The sequence below is a fragment of the Haliotis rubra genome, unplaced genomic scaffold, assembly GCF_003918875.1.
Source record: "Haliotis rubra isolate DU_JTF1 unplaced genomic scaffold, ASM391887v1 Scf1309, whole genome shotgun sequence".
Lineage (NCBI taxonomy): Eukaryota > Metazoa > Mollusca > Gastropoda > Lepetellida > Haliotidae > Haliotis > Haliotis rubra.
In genome coordinates, this window is record NW_025765236.1 from 26,798 (window position 1) to 47,014 (window position 20,217).

A 20,217-nucleotide genomic window follows, 5' to 3' on the forward strand; every position below is an offset into this window, starting at 1 on the left:
GTATTTTTTTTTTTTATGCATCGATTCTGTGTTTTATTACAGGAATAACTGATGTTGAATTGCTCGTGATAATTTTGTTTAAAAACCAAACGTTAACTGACATTCAAGCTGTTGGTGAAGTGTTGGTGTCAGTTGTAATACCTCACGCACTCACTGGCCAAATATACTATTTTCTATACAACTGATCTTGATATTTCGAGGGCAGCATGTGGTGGTGATCTTCTCTGTTGTGTACACCTAGCAGGCAGTCCCCCGCGAAGGTGTAGATCCTCGTTAGGATGAGTTCCCGCCCGGGGTCTTAGAACTAAGGCCGAGTTCAAACTCCCAGACGGCATTCGATACTCCAGGAGTTCCGGCAGTGAGAACAGCTGTTAAAATGTCAACCATGTCCCAGAGTTGCTGCCCTTCTCTAAAAACGCTGAGGGTGTTCCCGCAACTCTTCCATTAATAACATACGGGACAGTCTGGAAAAATAACCAGACAACCGGACACTGTGGTCAAGCAGAATAAGCTCCCGAATCTGGACGGGCTTACCATGGAAGATCAAACAAAAGTACGCTTGGGAACAAGCCCCAGGCCAAAGCGAGGAATCCACCCCAGGTAACTGGCGAACACCATGTCTCCCCGGATCTTCAGAGGCCCCCGGTCGAGAAGAGGATGGCAAAGGATGACCATTAAGTGACTATTCAAAGAGGGTAAACAAATATACCCGCAACAAAGCCTAACGTCAGAGTGGCAGCATGGGTTGTATAACAGGTTGGATTTATATTTGGATTGTGTATTTTTATGTTTTCATGTTTAGTGTGTATGCATTATTTCTTAGCTTCCTTTAAAGCATGTATCATGTTATATGTGGTAAATATTAATCAAATTAACTATCTGTTACATGCAGCATAACAGGTCTTAGCAATACTTTATATATGTAAGTGTATTGCAGGTAATCTTAGACAGCATTCCACGAGGATGTTATCTAACTTATTGTGTAGAGTAAACCTAATGTGTACATCTACTTCTTTAAACTAATGCATGGAAACTTTGCATGTATGAATGAATGTATGTATGATGGGATGGCTTATTAGAACAGATATTTTATGTACAGTAGATTGATAATGTAAAGATGTAGAGATGTTATATATTATTGGATTTGTATATGTTTATGTTCAGGTGTGGCAAACATAGTTCCTGACGTTGTGACGGTAACGGGCACAGTGCCATACACTCGGTGAGGGTTCTTTCATATTATATTGTAAATAATCATGTTATGTACTTGTATGATGCTACACGTGTATCTTGAAATATAAACATTATATACATATACACATGTTTACTCTGAGACCTGATTAATGAATAGTGATTATATTGATTATATATGATTGCAGTACTTATTGCTAAGCCTCACATGTATTGGCCCATGAAAATTATTGTAACGTATTTTGATGCAATGTATTTATTCTTTTACAGGGCCTTCTTCAGTTATTGCCATTAAACTGACATCTACAAAACTATTTGCCTTTGTGGTATATACCAAACCACTCCGGTTACACATACGCACAGAGAAGTGCTGCAAACAATGCATTTCGACTTTAACAAGACTTTTAAACAAGGGAATGGATACAGTGTAATTTAGTTAGTCAACAACAACAATAACAACAGCAGCAACAACAATAGCAACAACAACAATGCGCCCTAGCACTATGTGAACATTTTACGGATCCAAACCAGACGTAGGCGTGATAAGCGAACAATTTAACAACAAGGCCATCCCTACCATTACGATAATATATTGTTTGTTATATTGGTCAGATTGACTCTGTATACTTTTCGTTATTTGCTTTCCAGGTGATAGAACACCACCACCGCCACCAACAACGACTGACAACAACCAAATTCAGCGTAGGATGTGGCAATTACAACAGAGAAGATATCAACGTGTGTTTCCTTTATAAGTGTTTCTTATTCCTTGGTGACGATGTATTTTCAACCAACTCACCAAAATACTTCAGTGCACTTGAACGAAAAGCTGTGTTTCTTGACAGTTTGAACCTGTTTATACGGACTTTCCTTGAAGATGTTGTTCCATAATCCCAAGGCATCTACAACTAAGTCCCACCCCCTGCTTATTTCATATATGTCGACCTCCCTGTATCTTTTGAGAAAAATATCCTCATTAAAAAGTGCCAGTGGTTCCAACGATGCTTAATGACAAGCTACAAGATACCCTGCACGTTTCTGGGCTAAAAAGTTGCAAGTACTAAGTCACAGAATTGTTTAAATGAAGCCAAAGAAAAATCTGAAGGAATGGAAGTAAACAGTTACCAAATATCTTCCGATGATCAGTTCTGGAATATCTCAAACCGTATCCAAGATATAAGAATACTGCTTAGTTAGGATAATTAATTCAGTTTCACTTTGCCATGTTTTTGAGCAACTTAGGTATAGGTAGTCAATATGTCTAGTTTTTTGCATTATTATAATTATTTTCCAAAAAGTACATGTCACATCTTTTCAATCATAAAATCTTTCAGACTTTGAGATAGCATTCTAGACATTCATTTCTAAATCCAAATTCCACCTCACAAAATATATTGGACCACAAATACAGATATATCACAAGGTAGCACTGACTGGGTATAACTACATAAAAAAAAAATATACCAAAGATACTTGTACTGTGAATAAAACGGTACAAGTGAATCTCAAAGAGGCTATAAACCGTTCTTATGCATGAATTGGCGCCAACAGAAGATGAGATGGGGTTATGTTTGTTTTTCACCAGTTACACATCTGCCAGTTAACATATATGGTTACTTCTTAGAAAATATCCAGAGAAAAGATTCTGTTGGCACATATATATTTTTAACACTGGTTGTACAGCTCTACGTTCAGCCCATCCAAGCCCCATGGAGAGCTGGAATACAGTCCCCTTAGATTTAGAAAGATATACCGTCATGGTTGTAATTTTTAGGGTGACACGTAATTCATTCATTCATTCATTCATTCATTCATTCAATCGTTCTATTCAAACTCTTGAATGTATAAGTAATTAACCCCAGAAACGCCAAGTGGAACTATTGTCAACTTTATGGATTACAACTTATTTATATATTATGAGAAGGACGTTTCGATACAGATTCTTGTAATGCTGCTGTAAAGCAGGAAATGATCTGTATCGAAACGTCGCTCTCCACGAAATAAAGAAGTTGTAATCCATAAAAGTCTGGTTCCATTGTAATACCCAACTTCTAAAATGCCAAAGAAGTTATCACTATTTATGCCTGTAAGAAAACGGGCAAGTGGATGATGACTAAATAAACCTGTAAAGGTCTGTACCATCCAACATAAAAAAGAGTTGTAATTTTGTGATTGTACGCAATTTAGTTAACTGAATGGTCGTTGCTGTTTCTTAGAATATGCATGGAACATCAATGTTATGTGCACGTATTTGCTGCATTATAAAGTATGAGAGTGAGTGAGTTTGGTTTTACGCCGCACTCCAGCAACATTCCAGCTATATGGCGGTGGTATGTAACTAGTATACTAAAGTGCAAAAAGATTGTATATACACATTTACCTAAATAGCTTTGTTTTCATTAAGACAATTTATCAAAAAGGGATTTATTTACGGCTTACAATGATGCGTATTTTTAACACGACGGGTCAATAGACCTATTTATCAGTTAAGAAATAGTGGATCCAAAACAATCTCAGTCATCGTATAACCCACGGATGTAGAAATAGAAACATCATATAATCAGACTATAACACAGCGATATTTCTTAATAACGGTATTCCGATGGGATTCCACCTCACGCTTTTACCTGGTTGCTTCTGATAAGAAGTCGACTAACAAGCACCTTTTGGTACATCTATCAGTGTTCAGAAAGGCGTGTAAAATGTATATTGCGTTGTCAAGTTGTTCGCCAAATTTCTACGCACACAGCCACAAATAACGGCTATTGTTAACTCTCGTGCACATCACGCTTCGAGTGGTGCCCAGTCTAATATTTTCTCTCATAATGAACCATTTTTTCATAATTTGATCAATAATTTCTGTTCTTTGCGAAGGAGAAAAACTAGAAGTTTCACATTTTCTAAAAAATAGTAACTTTCGGCTTAATCTTAGTTATAAATAAAAACAATCTCAATGTTACATCACCGATTGTATGAAATAGGAACGATCATGGCAACGGCGGTAGACAAACAACTCCATGACGTATCGTGATACCGAAAAAACAGTGCCATCCTCTTGATAGATCCAAATTATTTTCGCTGGAATTAATTACATGGTCTGATTCGGTATCTGTTATTGTCTCTTTGTAAAACGTAACTATCATATTTATCGAGTTTATAATGATTTTGTTTGGACAAGCTCCTCCGACACTTACATTGTTGCGTAGCCGTGGGTGACGCGTGGGGGCGTGGGCTAAAAACTCGCGGGTTTTTAGGTGACAAGACACGAAGGATGCTTAGAAAAATACCCGTTCATAATCAGAATCTCAACTCATATACATTGGAAGAAAACGATTCAATACCTAAATAATACAGATTATGAAAAATAATCACAATATTTGTAATTGTACGCACCTTGATGAAACCGGAACCACTGACGGCATGGTACCCATGGAGGCAAAAATATACGCGTTGGAAAACGACCATTGATACATTTCTTAATTGATTCAAATTTCAGTAAAATCCAAAATTTTATAAGTAGAATTAACTTATTAAACACCTACAATGGGTTAGTTTGTTAGCTATTATCAACGGTAGCTGTCATTTCTTTCTTTTGTTGTATATTTTCGCCTCAATATTGCCGTCGGTGCGTAGATCTTTATTTCTTACAAATCCAAAGTCTTGCTGCCGATACTTTTCAAAACAACGACTTGTTCTTACACTGGGAGATATTATGAAATGTCAGTATGTCATCAGCGCAGATACATAATATTGATATGCGTCTATCGTACGCCAAGAAGGACAATCCTGATGATCGAAGATGGGAATTCTTTTACCTTCACAGTTACGGATGAAACCAGATCTAGTAATAAAACTGTGATATACTGTAATTGGATTTCTTAAAAATTGGAATGACAGGATAAAAATAGTCGTCGTCTACAGGTGTGAATGCATTTCACTCAAAATCAGTAAATTATTTTAGACATTAAAACAGCTAAACAGCACACCTTTGTTCTCCAAGTAGGAGCGAAATTAAAATAATTCTGTTGCCTCAAAAAGCAGAGCTTTAAGCCTTTTAATTCTACCCACTAGTTTTCACACTGTTTGACGTGTGTCCATTTAAAAAGAAGAAGACAAAACTGGTCGGTTGACCTTAGTGCATGGCTCGATTTAGCATTTAGAATTTGTGAATGGTGCAATCGAAAACTACAGAAATGTAACCTATATTTATACCTACTCTGCACACTGTGAATGTTCATATTTTGCTGTTGAAAACCAGACTTCCATCTGGGGAAACAGACTGATGACCCAAACTGGCTTGGAGCACTGATTACACGGCTGACAGTGATTAAGAAATTAATTTTGTTGTTTCATGTCATGAAATTTTATGAAGCAATATAAAAATTGTCATATCAGATCCAGAATAATTTTGTTGCAATGAAGCTGTGAATCAACCCAATATCAAAGCACAAGCTAATAGATAATTATATATTGAGCTGGAGGTGCAACCCTGTTTTTAGTCTGAGGCTCAAGGTAATCGTGTAGAGGGTGGCACCTAGGGGCATATAGGTTTCCTTTCCCAAAATCGAGCCCCCGCAATAATGATCCTTGTTGTTGTCCAGCCTTGGAGCCTGGAATCTCAATGAGAATTTAATTTTGGATTTGGATTTGTTGGCAGCCATATATAGATATAGATAGATAGATAGATAGATAGATAGATAGATAGATAGAGGTGCAGATAGATAGATAGATAGATAGATAGATAGATAGATGAATAGATAGATGATAGATAGATAGATAGATAGATGTGGGCAACGAAAATATCAAATACATACAGACCCTAAAAATGAAAAGATGCTCAGGTTTTGGCATTTTTAATTCAAAGAAGACTGTTCTGACATTTTTTGTTTTATGATGGCAGAGGCAATTTTACATAGCATATTAATAGGAGTATATCACTTAGATAGACTTCAGCAAACAGCAAATAATCCTTTTGAAAGTTCAGCAGACTAATTTCATATCATGTCATTGTTCCAAACTCAGAAAAGATACTCTAAAAGGTAAGATCGCTCTCCTTGTATTTACGCTAATTGAGAAGTAGAATATGAGAGCTCTGTTGGATTTTTTCATACAGAGACTATATAATTTTAATACACGTATGTGGTCCCTGTTTCACTTCAAATGATAACATTTTCTGATAAATATACTGTTACCGCAACAGCATAAATGATAATTAGTTAGTTGTGATTGAAAATATTCTACAGAAACAAGAAGTACTTGTTGAGAATGCAAAATAGCCTCATCACCCACATCTGCATTTGATGTATATTTTAGCAAGAATATTATATAGAAACAAAATACACAAAAAATAATATGAAAATATCTATCCATATATTTTGTAATGGTATGGTTGTCATTAAAAGATTATGTAAAAATTGTTAGTTTTCCACATCACTGAAAAGAGGAAATTGAAAACTGATTACTTAAGACTTTCTGCTAATGCATTGATAGATCCCTTAGATATCTCTTACCCATGACAATCTGGGGAGAGAAAAATATCAATCATAATATTAATATTTAACATATAAAAATATATGAAAATGTTAAAGTTGTAAACCAGCTGTGAAACATTAAGCATTACAAACATATCATCAGTATTCACCTCAAAGCATTTTACTTCATGGCATATACTTCATATGTACGTAATCCAAACAGTTCCAGCTTTAGATCAATTACCTTTGGCATTGCCACGTAATATGAACACACAATTTATTAAATCATCCCTTAATTCTTACCGTTAAATATAATGGATACCTATAGTTTAGGTATATAATATAATACATATGTACCGCGTAATGCATCATTTTGGTCTCAATAAGAAGAGCATGAATGTTAATTCTTTTGAACCACAAATTGTGTCTCACGCCCATTCCGCGCACCTGTTGTTGAGCCGATGTTTGTAAAGCGTTGTTGTAGAACAAAGCGGAATAAACAAACAAACCAGTAACATCCAACATGCCTCACAATTATATGTTTTTATGTGCATATTCCAGTGTAGAATAAAGTGGTGGTCCTAATATCAACAAATGTTCAAATAAAAAAGATACTGAGAAACTTTGCATGTGGAGTGTTGATCGACTACTGTTTCTGAGTCACGGAGTATACACGGTCAAACTGGTTTCGTGATATGCCAATTATAGAGTCAAAACATGCAGTTGTTTTTCCTAATGATCTATGATTAATCATTCTAAATAGTGATTTGTGTATTTAGATTTTTGGTTTTGCCAGACGAAATATCTCCAAATTTACTGTTTGTATTCATTAACGAAAGATTTTTACCAGACAACCCCTGTCCGTGACATTACATTCGGTGACCTTTGACTAATCTAATGTTTTCGATCTAAATTTCTTCTCTCTGGTCATATTAAACTGAAAATGATACTTGAAACACTTGTAGAATGGGAAATGCTTCAACTTTTTCGCCAGGAATTATATACGTAAGTCCTGAAAGCTTTGTTCTTATCAAAATAGAAATATTACACACATGTAAGGGCTGGACGAAGCGCGCCATGTTTATTTTTTCTTATCCATGCAAATACGGTATAACGCTGGTTTTCTGTGGGCTTGTGTCGAAAATAATGAACCATTACACTTGAAATCAGGATTCGTGAATATTCATAAATCACGTATCTTATTCTGCAATTTTCATGACATGACACATTGTATAAACGTAATAATGCCATTTGAATAAAATATGTGATGACATTGAAAATATTGATTTGTTTTACGGCGAACGTGTTTCGATTATTTTTTTTAGAAATGTTTTTTAATGTGTCGTCAGGCTGATAATTGCCTATAAAATATATAATACGCATTTGAAGTCAAATAATTATGAGATATCGGAAATACGGGAAGATTGAAATCGGTTTGCAAACTTAATTTAACGATTTATTCAGGTTCCTTTATCTGAAACGCATTCCACTGTCAGTCAAGTAATTCAAGGTAAATTCAGGATAATTTCAAGATTATTTATGTTTGCCTTGTCATTAACTCTCTTTCTGTATGTTTGAAGTTATCTGTGATACTTTGGATGATAATGTTCATTCTTCTATCTAGTAATATGTGCTAAATATCTTTAGTTGTCCCCTCATTTCGATTTTATTATACCGACTGTTTGAAATCACTGACCCTCTTTATAACGTCTTATGCTGAAATTAATTCCAGCAAGCTAGTTAAGTTAAATAACTGCACCTACTGGACCTGACTGTCTTTGATTGTGATATCCTCCGTTCTAGGTAAAGCGCTTTGTCTCTTTGAAGCATAGCTTAACAATCATGGGAAAACGTCTATTCTGCAAGTTCATATAGAGAGGTGCATTTCAAAAAGACAGGAACAATGCAATTTCTTTAAAAAAATAAATATTTACGGACAAGATGTTTATATATTTGTATTTATTTACCTACAATGTATCTTTTGACTTAACTGCATTCCATTTAGAGTTTCATTAGAATCCATTTCCAAACGAAGAGTAAATGACATAGCCAGCCGGCAACCTCCAACCATTACCCTACATGCCACTACCCCTACAGCTTATAATAACATAGTTTTACGGTATTCGTTGCACTGTTAATCCACTGCCTGTTACCTATTCCACACAAATGGACTAATCCGTGTGTTGACGAGTCCTGTTAAACTTCGATATGTCCATAAAACAAATATTTACATTAATATGGATAATTATTGGCAACTTCTTAGCGGATTTATTGATTCCAAGCCCGTTGATTATTGGCGAAATATTCGTAGTTTTTTCTGTGCAGTTCGCAAAAACACTGCGATAGCAAACCCTTTGGGAGGATTATTAACGAAGTATTCGCAACTTCCCGAGGTCCAGTCGCATGTTTAATGCAGAATTTTATTAAAAAAAGCTTTAGCATTGCTAGCATGTTTTACATTCCTCCGACAAATGCCATATTTGTGTGCTTCCCTGCCGCCCCGGTTAAGATCCGGGTTAGATTTGGTCTTCCAGAACTCCATTTTTTGTCGTATAAAACGACTAACGGATCGGGCGGTCAGGTTTCGCTGACTTGGTTGACACACGTCATCGTATCCCAATTGCGTAGATCGATGCTCAGCGATTTTTGATAAATTCGTAATTGTCTGGTCCTGACTTCGATTATTTACAGACCGCAAGCTTCATATAGTTTGAATATTACTGGGAGTGCGGCGTTAAACAAACAAATAAAACAAAAGACAACTTCCCTGCTGGCAACACTAAAAATCTAAAAATTCTAAATCTAGAAATACCTCTTTACCACCGAGTACGTGTCCTGGAGCATCTGGAGTCACACGTTCCGGGTTGAAATGCTCTGATCAAACATGTACGTTCTTGGTAACTGTACACCGCCAGTCTACAGCTTTTTAACTTGCCTACACAAATTGTCACATTGGAATCTGTTTTGAAACCCTTGTTGCAACTTGGTTCCATCCCTCCAGAAGCTTCCGCCTCCTTGATCCGCAGTGCTGAAAGTCCATAACAAAACCGGAAAGAAAGCCGAGAGCTCTGAAACTTAACCATTCTGGTTCAGTCGCGTCGGAACTCACGCCTGGCAATCTCGTAGAGGAGACTGCTGTATTGATCTGGAAAAAGCAAGTATTTAAGCAATGCTAAAATATTTATAGCAGGATTGTACTGGTACTTTAGAGCTTATGTCATCTTCATCCAACCAATAGGGGCGGTGGGTAGCCTAGTGGTTAAAGCGTCTGCTCGTCACGCGGAAGACCTGGGTCTGATTCCGAACATGGGTACAATGTGAAGCTTCCATTTCTGGTGTCCCCGCCGTTATATTATTGTGGAATAATGCTAAAAAGTATGAAAAACTACCTACTCACTCACTCACCACCACTCACTCACTCATCAAACAATAGTCGACTTTGAATATATAATCGATCTTTTAAAACGTACAACTACAACTTATAACGTTCCCTGTGGTCATAATCGCAATAACAATAACAGTGGATTGGATTTCTGCATAATTACATCTGGAGTGAGTGATTTTAGTTTCACGCCGCTTAGCCAACATTCCAGCAATATCACGGCGTGGGGACACCAGAAATGTCATAGAACCCTACGCCCCTAAGGTCATGCCTGTTAGCACAAACAACTTAATGTACATTATAACCCCGGATAACCCAGGCTGTCTGTGAGGCGATAGAAGGCTAATAGTCAGGCATATCCCATCGAGTACCCATTCACCGCTGGGTGAACAGAGCGCAGTCTTGAACAAATTCGTTTTACCTAAAGGTGATACACATGTCATGTGTGCCTGACAAGAAGTCCCAGTAACTTTCAGGGCCCGGCTTCGTTCACCACTCGGCCATCTTAACCGCCGGTTATCTTAACGCATATATTTATCGTTCGGATACCTAACGGCCGTTAAGGATTAAACCGGCCGTTGTGGCATCCGAACGTTATCATCACGATTGTTCAAAACATGGTTAGCCATGCCGTTAGCTAATCTGTCACCGTCAAAGTTAACAGCGTGGTTAACGTCACTTAGCTTCCATATATATCCATAATTCCGTTTTCTGTTTCTTCCGGCTTTACCAAAAATGGAAACGGAAAATGTCCTTCCTGCACCCCAAAAGGACAAGAGAGAAGTCGAAACATCTCTCTGCTGACGAAGAGAATTTAATCCCATCCAAATGGTTGGGAGGCTAACTCTATAGTTTATCATAGGTATTGCGAACGTAGTACTATGAACGTTTTGTATTGGGAACACAAAGGTTCCAGCCGTTTGCATAATATATATATTTTAGACATATGATCCCAGCTCTGTGTGTGGACTTACTCTAATTCCGACAACAGAAAAAGACATTTTTGTTGAAAAACTATAGCACAGCTTATAGATAAAATATGATGAATCCATGAAAATAATATTAATATTAGAAGCATATTTAACCGTGGATAAACAAATGTATAAATATTATAAACAGGAGTTACGCTTAGACGGCTGCCAGTCTTTGCATTCCTACAACACCTATCGCTCACTTTCACGCCTTAACTTGTCATGACTCATGGCTAAGCTTCATTGAGATGCTATCAATATAATGTATTAATTATTGGTTAAGTCTGTCAAACATTATGTAATGCATGAAACAAACATTACCTAAATCTTTTAACATCAAACAATATAGATGTTTCTTGGAAAATAATACCATTAGCTTTATCTGAAATATGCATTCAATGCCAATAGAAACTTAATATGTTACTAGCACCACGTGCAAGGATCACACTGTAATTGAACTTCTTTAGGCCTCAGGGCCAACACTGCTGAATAAAACCGATCTATTATCCGACCTTTTTACTGTATAACGAATAATACAGTATACCGTTACATGAATAATACCGTACAACATCGCCATTATCTCGAACGCCTTCATAGACGCATATTCCGAAAGATGTCTTGAAAAACATGAAGCTGCGTCTAATTTATAGATGAACATAATCCTCGATACCTCGCATTAATCAGGTGAACCTCCATTTAGTCTAATCTACAAGTGACTACAGAAAATGCATAGATAGTTCTTTTCTAACGTCTTCAATGACGGAAAACATGTATTATATTTCATAAGTGTATTATAGAACAACTGCAATGATTCGGCAGAGAAATACTGTTGTGCCATTGTATTCTTATATAAACCTATCAGTGTATAACAATAGTATTCAGATATTCTTTATAACCATAAGTTAAAAATTCCAAATATTACTCGATGTAGCAGAGATAGTGTTGTGTTAGCTGTGACAAAAGGTTTCCTGATATTCAAATATAACGCTCTCCATCAAAATTGTTGACTACGAAGCAGTGGCCCGCATAACACCGTCAGAAATAATAGATACATAATAATGTTTTGTTTATTTTCCCACACATCAGTTGCGAGAGCAATGTTTATGCCAATAAAGTTTCATCAATTTATATATAGCATTTTAAAAAGATGATCTATTTCGAACCAAAACATCTCGAAGAACGAAAAGAATTATACCCTATTGCTTTGAAACAGATTGAAGTGTAAAAAAAATATATTTAAAATCCATCTGTGGGAAGGGATGCCAGACGGACACATCAAAACAAAACCGGACAATTTCTTGAAGCATAGACTTTCAAACTTTGAACAGGGGCAGACAATAGCTTGTCTTTTTCATTTTGACGTAACACACATTTGCTAATCATTGAGTGAGTGAGTGAGTTTAGGTTTTACGCCGCACCTCAGCCATATTCCAGCTTATATGGTGGCGGTCTGTGACAATAATCGAGTCTGGACCAGACAATCCAGCGGATCAATAACATGAGTATCGGTGTGCGCAATTGGCAACCGATGACATGTGTCAACCAAATCAGAGAGCCCTTTGACCAATTAGATCCCGCTTAGTCGCCTTCTTACGACAAGCATGGGTTACTGAAGATCAATATTCTAACCCGGAAACTACTTGGTTTTGCGCATCATTGGTATTGTCCTGATTAATGGAGCATAGTTTTAATGACTAACTTATCTCGTGCATGATGAGCTGTTGTAATTTATCTGTGCATGAGCAGTTTGAGTAGTTAAGTGGACAGTAGCAGCAGGAACGAAACGTTCGTTGTTATAACGAGGAATGTAAATAATGGTGTTACTCTCTATATTGGTTAAACAGACGTAACTTAAATAAGCTTGAAGTCAGTTTTAATGTCTTATTACCACCTTTTCAGTTTACTATAATAACTCTGTCAAATCGTGATTGAATATTCAGAAAGTTGACCCGAATCTATTTCTTTACATTTCCGGTACTCCATTCCGATTTGGGTAAAGTGCTTATGCTGGTACTCGATTCCATTTTTTCCTACTCGTCCCAGCCCTAGTGAAATTCTCATACATTTTAGAATCTAATTACAACTGGTCTTTTGTCACCAATACCAAGTGTCCAGATAAACTGAAACGAAAGATATTAGGGGTGGAAACAAATGCTGTGCTCGAAAAACAACACCTGTTTGAAATGTAAACAAAGAAAATTTCAGACTTTACGCACAGCATTTTAGCATTTTCATTTGCATGGAAAGAACATAGTAGCAAGAAATAGGAAATTAAAAATAGATACAATACAGGAATGTAATGTGTTTAGACGAAACTGTCTCAGTTTCTGTGCTGCGTGACGCCATGACTGACGCAAAATCACGCAGACTGACGTAAAAATCCTGCAGAACGACAACGGAATTAATCGGCATATCTGGCTTCTTCTCTTCTTAAAGTAGGAGTGTATTTGGCAATTTCTCTGAGGTGAAGGTCGAGGGCAGAATAAGAGTATACACAATCACCATATCCCGCCCATTACACTTTCAGTATCATAAATGTAATCGTTCGGATATTTTTTCATGAAACTAATTTGACTATCTACATTTAGCCTTGTTCAATATCATATACGTGGGTGTAGAGGGTGTACGTGTTTTATTCTTTAAAAGTGTTTTGTTTGAATAATATTTACAGAAGAAATTCACATTTAGTGTAGTAAAGCAAATATAAACCTTTACACAAGTGTTAAAAGATGAAACGTAGGCATCATGTACTTGTACAACATGCATTTTAGTTCTTGATGATGCATAAGCCATTACAGTTTCGTATGTAACCTTTCGTCAGAATAATTTCCAATATCGAAGTCCAGTCCACGATACACCTATGTATCCTTCGCCGAACCGATAAGCAATCACGGTGCCAAGTGTTAGCCATGAACGCCATTTGCGCGAGTTAACCACACTGTTAAAACGTTAGCGGCGGTCCTTAGGTGTGTGTTAACTTAACGTCACGTTAACAACCTGTTAAAAGTTAACAGAGCTCTTGAACAACAAGATAACCCTCTGTAATAAAGGTAACAGTCGGTTAAACGTACTTAATGGCTGGTTAAAGATGTAACCGAGTTTTTGGAAACAACCGGGTCCAGGAGTCAAGCTGCACAAACATGATCAACTCCATCCAAGGACTGTCCGCGGCCAAAGTGATTAACTTCAGCTGATTTACGACCTGGGCTCCATGCACCAAGACCACAATATCATAATAATGCATTGTCACAGTGTCACATACTCTGTGTCTCTGAGATCAAGGTGTCATTGAATAGTAATAAGGTAATGCCAGGAAACGTGGTTAATTGTACTGTTTACGCAACTAATAATGATACATATATAACTCCGTTTAAAGAAAACCTGGAGCTCAAAGCTAAATACTCTGAAACAAGGTCAACGCCACTCAATACTTTGCTGTGCCAGTCCTTTCCTATTCCTTTGAGTACTTGAGTAGACTGATTGGATCTTCAACCGCCTGACCAGAGAATATCATGTCTGATAACAGAGCCCACCACCCTCGTTCCTCCTCTTATATCGTTTATATATGCCAATCAATTCCTGAGGTCAGGGTGTTGATGATTAATGGAGGCACTTCATGATAGAATTTTATTGTGTACTTTTGCAAATATTTATTTGTCGGATGACCCCTGGTGATGCGTAATGTCAAGACTCATGATGAAAGCAAGGGAATTCCCACAGCCATTTTAAGCATGCCAAGGTTGTTGGACACAATCTGAAATTTGAGGCTGATTTTGTTGATGGCTGATGTACAGCGATGGAGTAAACCAGATTCAGTCCCTTCACCAAGACTGCTCCAGAGTCCGGTCATTTGTGGAGAGGATTTCTGAGAGACCATTGCATCGTGTATACATGCAGCGGTATGGAGCAGAATAGCAATCCAACTGACTCCCTTTGTCTGGATGAAGTCGGCTGCTCTTAAATGTGAAACTGAGGGGACAGGACCAGTCACTTCCCCATCTGCAATCGCCTAAATGTGATTCTTCTAAAGAAAATGTTTGCATGAAATGTCGATTATGCAAATGAATTTACAGAAACTGGTTCAACACCTTGTCAGCAGATGCCCTTCCGACATGATGGGTAATGGCACGCTGTTTACCTTCATATCGTCTTCGCCATGCCCGTGGCTTTGACTCTGAGGTCCATCTATGGCAATGACCCCGGAACAAGCGGGCGAGAATGTTTAATTCTCTGTTCCAGAATTCACGGGTTTTGTGGGGTTGTAAATGAATGTTTAAAAGTATCATGACACAACATTTAACTCATTGCATTTAATTCGGCTAATGGTGAGCGATATTGAAGATATCTCCCATGGTTGAAGAAACATTTGGCCCATGGACGAGAATTTTCTACTTTGCTGAAAATTCATGTTTTTTTCAGGTGTGGAGGTATGTAAATTTGTAACGAAAGCGTGTTTCTAAACATTTGAGTCCACAATGCTGTGAAACTGTCTGATCGCACTTGCGATACAAACTCTAGTTTTACAAATTTGTGGCTTGAGAAACATCTATCTAATGTGAGTCTATAACTATCAGCAACACTTGACAAAAATTCTTTTCTTGGTTTTATGGTAACCGATTCGAATTCGTTCCTATATTATACTTACGATCAAATTTCATTGGAAAAATATATATCATTGAGGACGAACGTGATTTATTAATGAAACAAGTGTCAGGAACATATACACATATATTGGAGATCTTTTAAGGTCTGATGCATTTGATAAGTTGCCAAACGATCTAAATAAAATGGTGTATGTGAAGCCAGTCTTCTGAGTCAACTTAGGCTCCAGTATTATACGTTACACTGCTATAATTGAGTCTACTGGAATCCCAGCAGAAGGTCGCGTCAGCTAACCTTTTGAGAGTTTTCGTTTGTTGAGAGACTGCAAGTCAGCGATTGTGCATTTATAGAAAATCCCAAAACCATTTTGTAAGTCCGGCCGAACCCTAAAATAGCAGCCTCCTCGGTCCGACTGGTTAAATCTGATCGGTCGTCTCGCGTCTGATCGGGACGGTCATGCAGGTCGCCTCAAAGGCTTCGCTGACGACCCTCTTACTACAAGGTCTGTTAGACTCCAGTGTATAGCAGTGTAACGAATAATAAAGTGAGCCCTAGCTCTACTCCAGGACCGGCTTCCACATACACACACCCATTTTATTTAGACGTTTTGGAACATGTTGATGGTATATTTTCATTTGGCCTTTTTGTATTTTCACAACTGAAATCCCTTTAATTTCAATCTTCAAATCTCCAAAACAGAAAACAATATCACCCATCCGAGTCACGGGCGATTATAATAATTATATAAGAAGAAAAACGTGATTTTCTACGCAGATGAAATTATCTTCTGCGTACATGCTGTGGTATCATCATATATGAAGATGAAAGTAATATTCATGAAGATGTTGGAACCATTTAGGCTATGGCACTACCACCCCTTCCATACATACCTTTAGTAAATTCCATTTACACACCAATCAAGCAAATACCTTTGAGCAGAACCCAAATACATAAATAAAATCATATGCAGACTCAATCGTCTTGAAATATATCATTTTACATAAATACATCAATTTACATAAACAACTCTGGAAACAACGAGTCCAAAGCAATCTACAAAATCTATATACACGAGTATTTTCACAAAATGGCGCGGAAGCATGTACAAAACAAAAATTTGATAAGTAATAGACCTTTTTAAAGTACACGCTTAATTCCATGAAGCTTTGAGCGAGTGAGGGAAGAAATGACTTTACGCCGCACTTAGCAATATTCCAGCTATATGGCGGCATGAAGGTTCTGAGGGGCTTTTTGTGTGGATATTTTTTAGAAAACATCTATTGTGGTCATCCTCTTCCCTCAGACAGACACCTGGGGAAATATTCCAAAATCAAAATCACTTTTGATATCTATCAGGAAGTTAGAAATTCGACACAAGGTGCCAGAACACATCATAAATATAAGCCGACAGCAATATGTCGGAATTTGGTCTCTTAAGATCCCAAATTGGTGCAAGGGCTGTTTTACTTGGAACATAGGACCCCGGTGAGACTGTTCAGAATTCTAAGAGTAGAGTTTAGTTTTACGCCGCAGTCAGCAACATTATTCCAGCCATATGGCGGCGGCTAGAATTCTAAGAAGAAACATGTCTGTTTTGTTGAGGCTCGCTGGGAATATGCCAATATGCCATCTATTCCCTGTATCTCAACCGGATTCATGAGATCGAATCATTTTCACATCAATGCTTGTCTCATTACGCTAAAGCCTATTTGTCCAGTAGGGTTTCAGTAAATGGAGGAAGCTGATGAAAGCCCATCACAATGAACTTAATCTCAATATGAGTCACAAACAATGCATGTTAATACAGGAATTAAGTTATGAGTCTAATAATATGTTAAAAAGTGAAAAGATACAGTGCATATACAGCCACATAAAAAGTATGTATTCACGAACCCGGAACTTCCTAGGATATGTTTCTGTTGATTCTTCCTGGAAGTGTTGCACCAAATATTCAGGTAATCTCTTTTCTTCTGCTGCAGGCAGCATTGTCAACCTCAAAGTCCTTTGAATTCTACTTCAGGATGAACTGTTGTGGACAGTGACTAAAAGTATCAACCCCCAGTCATCTATATCATAGAAGGCTTAAAACTGAGCTGATTGTTTCATTTTGAAGATCTCTGTTCTATGCCTTCTTCTAAAAACATCGATGGTAGTAGAGGAGTGGCCTACAACATACAGATGTATGGGGTTCATACTGGGTATATTCTTATTAGGTAGAGGCCAGTCTTTGTAGGCCAATGTAAGTTGGCTGCCTTTTATGTAGATTCGCGGAAACATGGGGGATGGAATGTCTCTTGTAATGCATCGCATCATGAAAACCACGGCCTTAAAATCCAAGACCGGAGCAATTTTGAATGGGAGTTCTCTCAGGCCGACAGGCAGATTTCAAACCTCGAACAACCTGCCAAATGTCGGAGCGGACTTGCGGTGGAGGGCCTGGGGAAACTCTGGAAAACATCTGGTCTATATCATCTCATGCGTATGACCCACCATGAGGAAGTTCAGTTTACCTGTGCTGAATAACGATTCATCTTAACGATGACACAGAGAATCCCCTGAAATGCACATCCGTCAGCTGAGCTCTTCATTGAAGACTGACTGACTGACTGACTGACTGACTGACTGGAGGGAGTTTTATTCTTACGCCGCTTTAGCTTATTATTCCAGCAACATCACGGCGGGGGACACCCAGAAATTGTACCCATGTGGGGATTCGAACCTGGCTCCTCAGCGCGAGGAGCCAACGCTTTAACCATTAGGCTACCTCCCACTGCCCCTTCATTGAAGACATTACATGTTACTTTACTGCAATTAATATAACACCTTTACCTTTCCGACTCACTTTAAGCTTTACGAGATACCCGAGGGAAATTGAGCATTGTGGCGTTCCTTTGTTATGCTTGGGAGGCTGTTGTCCCCTTGTAGGTACAACACTTGGAAGCCCTCCCTTACTCTATAGAAAAAAACACTGATGTCATTGAATTTTACATCGGCTGGAGCGGATGTAACAGAACGCAATTACTACAATGAAGGCCATGCCATCAAATATGGATGCCAAATGGCTTGCTTAATCATGAATGAGCATTTCAAGAATTCATTAACTATGAGTTGGATTACTAAGGTCTGTATTGAATTCGAAATGAGTGGTAGGTATTCAATTCATCACCCCTTCGTTGATTGCCTGATTTGTTCGTTTCCAATTATGGACAGATAAGGGTGTAATGTCTCCGAAATGATGTAAAAGAATGATCAGAATGGTTTACTTTTGATTGATGATACAGATTTATTTTCATTGATGAATACAAGTGTACATCCATATCTTTCTTGGCTAATATATACCAAACGATGATATATCGATATATTTTCCCTCAATTCGTGTTAGTCACTTTTGAGAACTGTAAGAAAAGGACTGTGCAGGTCACGTTACAGTTCCAGGCAGTGCAGAGCTCCAAATACAGGCATTGGACTTGTCACAATGCCCATGATCCAGGAACGCCCGTCACATGATGCTTGATTCGGGCTAAGAACAACATCAGCAAGAGGGTGAAACATGGATTTGTAGATAGCATTAATTTTTTCTTTCATAATTTTATTCCATATTTTGGAATAACCTTACAGAGAGATATAATTATGCTTAGTATTAAATTCGAAGTAAAGTTCTGAACCGAAGTTGTTGCTTAAAAGTACCGTAAATGAATAGCTTCTTCAGAGCAACAGGAATAATGAATACGTGTTGATTTGCTAAATTGAATATAGTAAATAGGAACGCTCATAAACGTTTTGTATATGTTTCCAACCTAATAACATCCATCTCTGAATTGGAAAGTGCTATGGGAATTTAAAAACGTGAATTCACATCCAAGTATCACAATCTTCCTTCTATATGAACAATCTGAAATCTTGGTAAACATAAATGAAAAGCAATGCCTATGTATTTTAACTTCAATCTGAAGCGTCATAAAACTTGTTGACTTCATACATACGTTGACATCTACTGTTACAGGATCGTTTGATAGTGCCTTATGTGCCTACATAAACTGACGTCCAAAACCCTTCTCTTTATAACAGATTGAAATCGACTTGGAGGGAAAAACTACAGAAGATAGACGTATTGAAAGAAATTTATTGAAAGATCACAATGTCCAACGTAAAGAACACTGGAAATGACAATCATACACCGTCTAATACCGTTGTCCACAGCAACTCATGATATTGAGGTGGGGAGGTCAAAATCGAATGTTCAAAAATTGCATAGGAACTAGACGCTGCACGGAAAGTCCCCCTTGCTCTAAAACACGGACCATAACCAACGTGCGTACCCCCGATGCCCTCATCACACGCAAGAACCCATCCGACGCAATACAGAAAGTTAGTCGTCCGACGACGTCACGTGGCATACGTTGCCATTCTTCCTGAAGCGCCTGGATGAGCTCTTGTCTGTTGGCTGATGGTTGTGGTCGCTGTCGAACACGCCGATCCATGGCATCCCAGAGGTGTTCAATCGGTGACATGTCTGGGGAACGTGCCGCCCACGGCAAAACGTTGACGTTGTTTGCTGCCAAAGAAGTTCTGGACGATTCCTGGTCTATTATTGGGCCTG

At 37.8% G+C, this 20,217-nt stretch overlaps 1 long non-coding RNA gene across 1 annotated transcript; it reads left to right on the plus strand.

The window, feature by feature from the left end:
- Positions 1 to 610: 610 nt before the first annotated feature.
- Positions 611 to 19,340, plus strand: LOC124267386. The gene is made up of 3 exons (XR_006896018.1): positions 611 to 695; positions 11,950 to 11,954; positions 19,329 to 19,340. It is a non-coding gene; the product is annotated as an uncharacterized LOC124267386 (long non-coding RNA).
- Positions 19,341 to 20,217: the final 877 nt, after the last annotated feature.